The sequence below is a fragment of the Ciona robusta genome, unplaced genomic scaffold (genome assembly GCF_009617815.1).
Source record: "Ciona robusta unplaced genomic scaffold, ASM961781v2 AP042741.1".
Taxonomy (NCBI): domain Eukaryota; kingdom Metazoa; phylum Chordata; class Ascidiacea; order Phlebobranchia; family Cionidae; genus Ciona; species Ciona robusta.
The window spans coordinates 151,756-162,052 of record NW_028323120.1 but is presented as its reverse complement, the minus strand read 5'-3'; the positions used below and the strand labels follow the sequence as shown (position 1 = coordinate 162,052).

General features: G+C 41.8%; 1 pseudogene; it reads left to right on the top strand.

Moving 5' to 3' along the window:
* The first annotated feature begins 8,650 nt into the window (after window positions 1-8,650).
* On the top strand, window positions 8,651-9,661 carry LOC149724101 (uncharacterized; annotated as a pseudogene).
* Window positions 9,662-10,297: the final 636 nt, after the last annotated feature.

Sequence of the window (10,297 nt, the reverse complement as noted above, 5' to 3'; positions counted from 1 at the left end):
TCTTTGTAATTGATGGAAAATTTGCTCAGTTTATAATTAACGCTGTAATTGATGGAAAATTTGCTCAGTTTATAATTAACGCTTCTAATTCTTTTTTTAGTTAGACGGTGCAGGCAACGTGTAGAACTCACTGGTTGGGAGGTTGTGGCGGGTGGCTGGGACCTTGCCATTGCTGGCGGCGTGACTTTTTGAGGTAGGGTCCCGCCCTTCTTGTGGCCTTTGTGGTGTGGCGGCTGGGGCCTTGGCCCTTTGCTGCCTCCTGAACTATCAGCTTGGCCACATGTCGGATCTTATATCTGCATTTAAATAACATGAACATTAAAAAAAAAACAGTTACAAATAAAGGAATATTTGTGACTTACATATTGGTCGTGGACATTTTTTTGTTTAATTTAATTTTACTTAAAAACTTATATTCTGAAAAGCAAAAACAGCAATTTAGTTAAAATTGCACAGTCACATTTTTGCGATATTTCAGCGAACAATGATGTTCGAGGTTGATCATCATCCAGTTACGGATACGCATACTGGAGATATTGGTTCACAACCATCCCTGTTACGGATACGATGACAGGGTCCCTGTTACGGATACGCAGACAGGTTATGCCGAAACGAAACATGTGCATTTCATTTCGTGAAAACTTATATCCTGAAAAGCAAACACAGCAATTTAGTTACATTTGCACAGTCTTATTTTTGCGATATTTCAGCGAACAGTGATGTTCGTGGTTGATCATCATCCAGTTACGGATACGCTGACAGGGTCCCTGTTACGGATACGCAGACAGGTTATGCCGAAACGAAACATGTGCATTTCATTTCGTGGGGTTGAGCTGCGAAGCAGAAAGGCGCAATGCGCGCTTTTGTTTTGCTGCATGCAACCACGATTCTCTCGTCATGAAAGACGATTTCTGACAGTACCAACTCCCAAAGTATTGGGTGTGACTGTCTTTATCTCGAACTTCTTTACACTGACCGCAGATGGTTGGCATCGTTCGAGGTTTATTTCTGCGGACTGGTATTCCGCCTATGGTCTGCATCTGCCGTTTCAACCGGTAGCTTAGGGTAGTCCGAGGCGTCGGTGGCATAGATGAAGGAGCTTGCACCTCTTCTTCCACGACTGTCGATTTTAAAGATCAAAACGGCATCGTGTTCATCTTGATTGCGTGCTTACGATGACATAAAGATCATGTGTACACGATCAGTCCTTTTCGGTTCACAGCCGTCCAACAGCAATTTAGTTAAAATTGCACAGTCACATTTTTGCGATATTTCAGCGAACAATGATGTTCGAGGTTGATCATCATCCAGTTACGGATACGCATACTGGAGATATTGGTTCACAACCATCCCTGTTACGGATACGCAGACAGGTTATGCCGAAACGAAACATGTGCATTTCATTTCGTGAAAACTTATATCCTGAAAAGCAAACACAGCAATTTAGTTACATTTGCACAGTCTTATTTTTGCGATATTTCAGCGAACAGTGATGTTCGAGGTTGATCATCATCCAGTTACGGATACGCTGACAGGGTCCCTGTTACGGATACGCAGACAGGTCATGCCGAAACGAAACATGTGCATTTCATTTCGTGGGGTTGAGCTGCGAAGCAGAACGGCGCAATGCGCGCTTTTGTTTTGCTGCATGCAACCACGATTCTCTCGTCATGAAAGACGATTTCTGACAGTACCAACTCCCAAAGTATTGGGTGTGACTGTCTTTATCTCGAACTTCTTTACACTGACCGCAGATGGTTGGCATCGTTCGAGGTTTATTTCTGCGGACTGGTATTCCGCCTATGGTCTGCATCTGCCGTTTCAACCGGTAGCTTAGGGTAGTCCGAGGCGTCGGTGGCATAGATGAAGGAGCTTGCACCTCTTCTTCCACGACTGTCGATTTTAAAGATCAAAACGGCATCGTGTTCATCTTGATTGCCTGCTTACGATGACATAAAGATCATGTGTACACGATCAGTCCTTTTCGGTTCACAGCCGTCCAAAATCAGGCACCTAGACTTTGCTTTTTATTTCGTCAATTTTAAACAGTGTTTAGAAGATTTGATTTTGCCGTTATTTGCATGGCATCGTACGCGTCTTGCAAATACCTTTCCAACGATATATAACTTTACCTGTTAAAGTGCCGTAGTGAGGCTGCAGCACCGAATTTACGGCCATAACGCAGAACGTTTGCTCTCCACATAGGAAAAACCTGATATAATCGTACTGCAAACTTTATGACGTCATCCGTGAAAATGAAAACACCGGCCTATTGGCCGTAAAATCGCTGCTGCAGCCTAACAACGGCTGCTTTATATATAAAATTAAATATCGTTGGAAAGGTATTTTCAAGACGCACACGATGCAGCATAGAGCGTAAAACTCGGATAACCAACGGCTGAGATATTTTAAAAAAAGACTTTCTTGATTGAGTTTTTAAAAAATTACAGCAGTTTATGAAAACTGTGAGGTCATGTTTTGATAATTGGTTGAAATTTCACGTTTACTTTTTTTTCAATTGTTTGACTTTTATAGTTCATTATTTTTCAGTGTTGGTACCTATTTTATACTTCTACCTAAGTTTTTTTTGTATGGTTACTTTTATTTTATACATACACATGTTTTAGTTGCAGTACTTTTATTTTATACGTACACATGTTTTCAGTTTCAGTACTATTATTTTCCGCACACGATGCAGCATAGAGCGTAAAACTCGGATAACCAATGGCTGAGATATTTTAAAAAAAGACTTTCTTGATTGAGTTTTTAAAAAATTACAGCAGTTTATGAAAACTGTGAGGTCATGTTTTGATAATTGGTTGAAATTTCACGTTTACTTTTTTTTCAATTGTTTGACTTTTATAGTTCATTATTTTTCAGTGTTGGTACCTATTTTATACTTCTACCTAAGTTTTTTTTGTATGGTTACTCTTATTTTATACATACACATGTTTTAGTTGCAGTACTTTTATTTTATACGTACACATGTTTTCAGTTTCAGTACTATTATTTTATACCTTCACATCTTCTTCAATTCTGTGTTTTTACACAAAAATAAAACGTAAAACTAAATGTTATGTTGTGACTATTTGCAAGTAGTAGTGTCTGCTTTGACTTAGGGTTGAACATGTATGAAATAGTTAGTTCAAAACAGTTGTTAGATCATTAGATGTCATTGGTCTTGACATGGCCTACTCAATACACTGCCTAGGAATACACCGAAACTGCTCAGAAAATAGGAGGCCTATTGACGCGAATAATGCCCATTATAATACATTGTTACGTCACGGTTTTATGAATAGATTTTGCTGTCTGGCTGTAGTTTTTGCATCAAATACCAGTTTATTTACCAATCCCGGTTAAATTACCTTATTTTTCGGGTTATTTTGTCAACATCTTATATTTTTTATAAATGTTGAAGCATGACTGAACAGATAGGAGTTACTTTTAACCACGTGCGGCATACGCCCATTATAATACATTGTTACGTCACGGTTTTATGAATGGATTTTGCTGTCTGGCTGTAGTTTTTGCATCAAATAACAGTTTATTTACCATTCCCGGTTAAATTACCTTATTTTTCGGGTTATTTTGTCAACATCTTATATTTTTTATAAATGTTTAAGCATGACTGAACAGATAGGAGTTACTTTTAACCACGTGCGGCATACAAGTAAGTTTTACCGACAGTTTAGTTTGGCTCAGTCGCTGAGTGAAAAAAGTATTTAGTTTTTTAAGACAGCCTATGCCTATCTAGCAAAACAACACCGGTAAACTGTACCTTGCAAAAGTGCCGAACTAACACGTAAGAAAAAAAATAAAATAAGTTTTATAAACATAATTGCACTAACAAACACCAAATTAACTGCCTATTGACTATAAATAGTTGCTAATCTAGGTTTAAACGCGTGTTAACGTTATTTGCAGACGCTTTTTACTTGACTGACGACTCGCAGACGACAAGAACTGATTTCTGAATTTCTAAATACTGACGTCATCGATAAAAATCGTGGTCACTTTCTAAAATCTGATTGGTCAAAGGAAATCGACCAAAAACTAATCGTGGTCACTTTAAGCCTTTTGGTTGGCCAAAGTGTGCACGATTCGACCTCGAAAAATCTTAGCCGACCAGCGCAAGAGGGGTGCACCGCGATCTTCACTACGGCTTTCGCTTAGAACGTAAAAATCGGTTAACCAACGGCTGAGATGTTTAAAAAAGATTTCTTGATTAAGTAACGTTTTGTTTTTATAACTCGTTGAAATTTCCATGTTTACTTTTAAATTGAAGGAGAAACGTAATGAAAAACGAACCGACTTGACCCGACCTACTAGCAGCAACTCGATATGCCATTGCCTGTTGTTTACGAGGTACGTCATAATGCCACAGTCAACGAAGCGTAAAAATCAAGTTATGAATGTACGCAGGCAACACAGTTAGTGTACGGGCCATAAATGTGGTGCTGCAGTTTTACTACGGCACTTGAACACGTAAAGTTAAATATCGTTGGAAAGGTATTTTCAAGACGCACACGATGCAGATTAGAGCGAAAAAATCAAATAACCAACGCCCGAGATATTTTGAAATATGTAAACACTGTTCGAAATATTAAGAATTTAAACGAAATCTAGGTGCCTCGCTTTGGACGAGCGTGTACCGAGAATGGCAAAGCGTACATGCACTTTCTTTATCATCAGAAGCGAGCAATCAAGACGAACACGATGCAGTTTTGATCTTTAAAATCGTGACAATATTGGTGGAGTAAAAAAATAAAGTTCAAACACCACGCCGAGTGCCGCTCTATATGCTAATGTATTTTGCATGCATCCACGTCACAAGGTCTGGAGTTACGCAAAAAAATAGAGTTTGAACACCGTCGCATAATGCTTCAAAACTGTACCAATTGTCCAGACGGCGAGAAAAAGGCGGCTACAATAAACAAACGGGTAATGCACCAAAACGGCCATCCTTTTACAAAATAAACGACGAAAATCTTAAAGAGTCCGGCCCACGGTTCTCATGGTTGCGCAGTTTTCTGCATAAGAATAAAGTTTTATGTCTACTGATGCTAAAGCAACAGCTAATTTGTAAAAATTCGTTTTAATTTGAAAGTTATAAACGTTTAAAAAATCAAATTTGAAAGTTGTAAAAAACGTCACTCGCAGGCACTGTGGCGTCACAATGCAATATTTCGTTTAAGGGGAAAACCCGGCCTATCAGCGGTTTATCGTTTATTGGTGCAGTTTTAATAGATAAGCAAATCAAAAGGTTTTTTAAGGTATATTAACAATACTTTAAATGGCTTCAGCAACTTATTGGAAGGTATTTCCTAGGGACCAGTGTATATCCACAAAAAATAGCCTACCAAGCTTAGTGGAGAATTGGTTTTCGTGGCTTTCTAGGGTTCAGATTTTAAACTCTTTTTGTTTTTTTCCCTATATGGCATAGACTATATTTATATCTGTCTTTAAAGTTATCATATAGGAGTTTAACATAAGCCGAGTAATCATGCATGATAGGTGCTGTTAAGATCTTTCGTTCGAGTTGAAGATCTGACATATTTGCACAGCTCCGCTGTATTTTGGGCGCCGCGCGGCTGTTTTTTCAAGCGCCGCGCCGCCGTTTTTTAGTCGCCGCGCCGATTTTTCGCACTCAATTACAAGGCGCTTAACGGGCTATAGCGTTATTTGAATAAGTTAAAAATATGAAGAATATCAGAAGTATATTTAAGCCACATCCAATCTAAAACAAATCGTTCTTTTCAGATTCACATGCTAATATTTAGTAAAAAATGTTGTGTTACCCATAAAGACGATTTGTTATATTTTCCATAAATGTTGCACACCTCTTCCAAGTTGTCTAAAATACAATGGAATACAATAAAATATGAATATTTTTAGCCTATACAAAAAGCATAGTGATCCATACCTGACACATTTAAAATTTGTTGTGCTATCTCAATTAAGGTTTGCAAAATGTTTGATGCAACAAACCACACATTTTTTTCATCTTTGTTCTGGAACTCAATAAAGCTTCAGCGATCTAAAAAAAATAAATAACTGAGCAAATGACGTCAATCCTTGTTTAAGCAGTCACTACTGTTTTGTTGCTACTATATATTTAATCGTACTACAAAGAAATACAATTCCATATAAAACAGCAGTCAATTTTTAAATTGTACATAAGTCGATAAAATGTACATCTAATATAAACAAAATGCTTACCTTAATAACAAAAATGCCACGACTGTGAGAATCAGTTTGTGTGGGATGAACTACAGTAACATTTCTCCTCTGTGTTTCAGTTAGGTTTTTGTCACTCTCACAATTACGCATTTTAAGATAATTCCTATAAAGGAGACAGTTTTTACAGTACATCAATTTGTTGCCAAATTCCACCTACCTGAACTTTGGTGTGACGTCACAACATGAATGTCCAAATGGATCAATGACAGCAATTGTCATTGATTCCAAGTGGATGTACTAAAAAATAAAACGCTGTGAAACTTAAACCATATGTGTTCCTGGAGTATAATTCAGTACATACATTACCAATCAGATTCAACACAATCATTATCAATAAATTTAAGTAATCGATTTGGGATTCACAGATAATAAAATTTAACAAAGTAAATCACCAGTAAATTCCAATGAGATTGGTTCACATTAACCGCTCCCATAAATACGTTAAAGTTCAAAAAAGTCACTTGTTAAAAAAGAACTTTACAAACATACAATTTAGCAAAACTAAAGTGAAATAAATTTACCTACACTTTTTTTCAAATGACGTTTTAACACTCTTACCTTTTCAGTCAAAATACACCTAACCAAAAAAAGAGTCCAGCACAAGTATATTTTTGTTTCGAATCATCAGTATTAAAGAACAATTCATAACCTTTAGGACAAATAGTACAACAGAAAAATAAATTATTAAACAAATATCACTTTATATTCTTATGTAGCTGTAAAAGTTCCCTAAAAGTTATCCTATACCTAATTGAAAAACAGCAATATAAATGAACCTATTTACACTTTAATATATATGATATAAATTTTAGAAACTTACTGAATCATCAAGCCATTTGGTGGACTGCAAAGTGCAAAATGATCAATGTAACAGCCTGACATTCCCATTCAATATCGTGGAAACCAATAAATCATGTGGTGCCATCTTCCACAATTCTTAAACCTGTATTTGTTGTGGTTTTAATTTTTAAAAAATAGTTAAACGCCTTACATACATCAGCTCTGGTCGGAATCTGCTCGTCATCAGACGCACTGGTGAGTTTAGAAGGAAGCAGCTCATATCAGACGCACTGGTGGGTTTAGGAGGCAACTTATCATCAGACGCACTGTTGAATTTAGGAGGCAGCCCACTCACCAGACGCACTGGTGAGTTTAGAAGGAGGCAGCTTATCATCAGACGTACTTGTGAGTTTAGAAGGATGCAGATCGTCATCAGACACACTGGTGAGTTTAGAAGAAGGCAGCTTATCATCAGACGCACGGTTGAGTTTAGAAGGAGACAGCTCATCATCAGACACACTGGTAAGTTTAGAAGAACGCAGCTCATCATCAGAAGTACTGGTGAGTTTAGGAAGCAGCTTTTCCATTCAATATCGACATTTTCCAGTGAGTTTAGGATGCAGCTCATCATCAGACGCACTTGTGAGTTTAGAAGGATGCAGATCGTCATCAGACACACTGGTGAGTTTAGAAGGAGGCAGCTCATCTTCAGATACACTGGTGAGTTTAGAAGGATATCTCTTTAAACGGATATCTCTTTGAACTGGGTTTTGTCTACCGCGTTCAGAACCTCCTGCAGTACCAAATTATGCCTCCCGAGCACCATGCTCATATTGGGAGGACAATGGTTTAGCACATGCGGGAGGGTCTCAACTGCTACCCTACAACGACGGCATGAAACATCCCCGGGTGTTGGTCCCTGCTATAGATAGCTCGTGAAACCCTGGTGGGTAACAGGTTCAAGCGCGCCCTCAATGCAAAGAAGTATGTATGGGGTTCCATAACCGACGGCTGCTTCACCCAGCGGTTCGCATCGGCATAAGCCATATGCGCTGCAGCGGTCTTCCCCTGGTTGGGGTGCTGCATCCACTGCTGATTAGAGCAATCGTGGAAGGATCTGATGAGCTTCCGTCGGTCTCGGGAGGTAATCACAGAATTACGCACCCGGACAGTGATGCCGTTTCCGGGCAAACGCGCCACACAGCACCTAACTGCCTGCTGGCACAGCGGACGCGAGTCCACAGGCCAGAAGGCAGGTTGGCGCCGGGTTTGCGAGTGCTATTCCCGTTGACGTCATCACCAGATAGATAACGCGCCCAGTCCGATGGACCTGCTTCACCGAGGCCGCCAAATTTAGCGGCGTAGAGCTTTCACGCGCGCCGAAGCTGTCGCGGACACTGTGCCGTCGGGTGACGTTAACATCTTGAACCCCTGGGCGACCGTCAGTATGCTGCTCTCACTGCATACCGACGGGACACCCAGACCACCCATGTCAGTCGGTGTGTGAAACACAGCCTGACATGAGGGCTTGGTCAAGCGAAACGCCACCCTAAGGCACTCGCGCACGCGACGGTCGAGCGCGATCAGCTCAGACCGCGCAATCGGACGAACTTTAAATGAAAGCTGAGACTCGGCAGCAGAAACCGTTTCAGAGCGATCAGCTTTTGGTATATAGTATAAATCGCCCAGTCTCGCGACGTTCGAGCCAGGACTCATGGCCGAACCGGACATTATGAGAACTAAGGCTGCAGCGCAGTCTGTAGCCCGGGCTACAGAAACGGCTGCAGTAAAACCAAAGGCAGCCCTGTCGTCCGCGGGGGCTGCCGCAAAAGGGAGTCTACCAAGTAGACCAAAGGTAGACTCCAACAAGGGACTGGTAAGACCTTGCTGCATCAAGGCAACCCTTGTAGGAAAGGCTCCCTATTATTAGACCTGCTCCAGAGGAAAAAACGGGGTACATGCCATGCTGTACCACACGGCACAAACCTGGGTGAAGGTCGGTAGAATACCTTCATCGCTGGAGAACCAGGATATCATGGAGGTTGGAGAACCAGGATATCATGGAGGTTCTCCAGCAATTCGCCAAACCTCATTCTACGAAGGTCGAATACCAACGGTATAAAAATGGAGTAAAAACCGGTGTCCGAGCCTACCAGCTCAACACCACCGACCTACAGAGCCACCAGATCCCGAGCTACATCCGGGTGAAGGGCTGCCTGCTCTGGGTGAGCTGCCCAGGGCAGCCGAAGACCTGCAGAGGATGCGGGGAAGTGGGGCACCTCTTTGGCGAGTGCCCCAAAAGGTCGAGAGCCCCGGAAGGAGCTCTGCCGACGGTTGTCTCGGCAACAAAGAAGACCGTAGGGGAGGCGCAGGACAACGGTCACGCCACCCCCACCGGGAAAATGGCGCCGGCACGAGTCGCGCGGACGACCACCAAGCCATCGACCCCAAAACAACACCGGTCGATGAAGAGATGGAGGCTGCGACAACCAGCGACCAGCAGTCTCTAACTGAAGTGGCAGAGGACCACCACATCCAGGCAGACGCCACTAGGTCCACGACCGGAGAGTCCGAATCCGACGATCCAGCGTCGGAGGCGTTCTCCGGAAACCGACACAGCATGTACAGAGTGTGGTAGGGAATACTTCCTCGCCCGCATGTGCTGCAAGAAAGGACTCCACCTCTACCAAGGATGCTCAGCCAACGTCGGAATGGCAGGAGCCTGGATACGTTGCGGGGCATGCAACAGAAGGAAGCACTTGATGCCGTGCTGCAAGACGATCGTGGAGCAGCTGAAATTCGACTCGTCGGATTTCTGCATCTGCTCTGCCTGCGGCGCGTCTTCCAAGAGGTGCAAGGACTGGTGCGCGGCGGTCAATGTGATTCCTAGCGAACCCAACCGACCTAAGAGATGCGTGGGCACACACTGTAACCGCGTCATCGTGAGATGTGCGTGCGGCGGATTCCATCGTCCAATAGCCATTTTTCGACGTATTGTTTACGTGGAGGTTTGCAGCCTGAGGGCACAAATGCGGCTGCGTTCTGACTTAAACGAGGACGTGCATGTAACCTAGGCGCTGTACTGAGTGACTTTACAATTGTGGGATTATTAACTGTTGAGTAATTAGGCTCGTTTCACTCCCCATTAATCATCCAAATATTTACAGAAGAAATGTGAGGGATTACAGTCTGGTAAGCGTTCCAATCCTTTGCGGGCGTAATTGGGACGTATTCTTTTTGTTTTTTTCCCTATATGGCATAGACTATATTTATA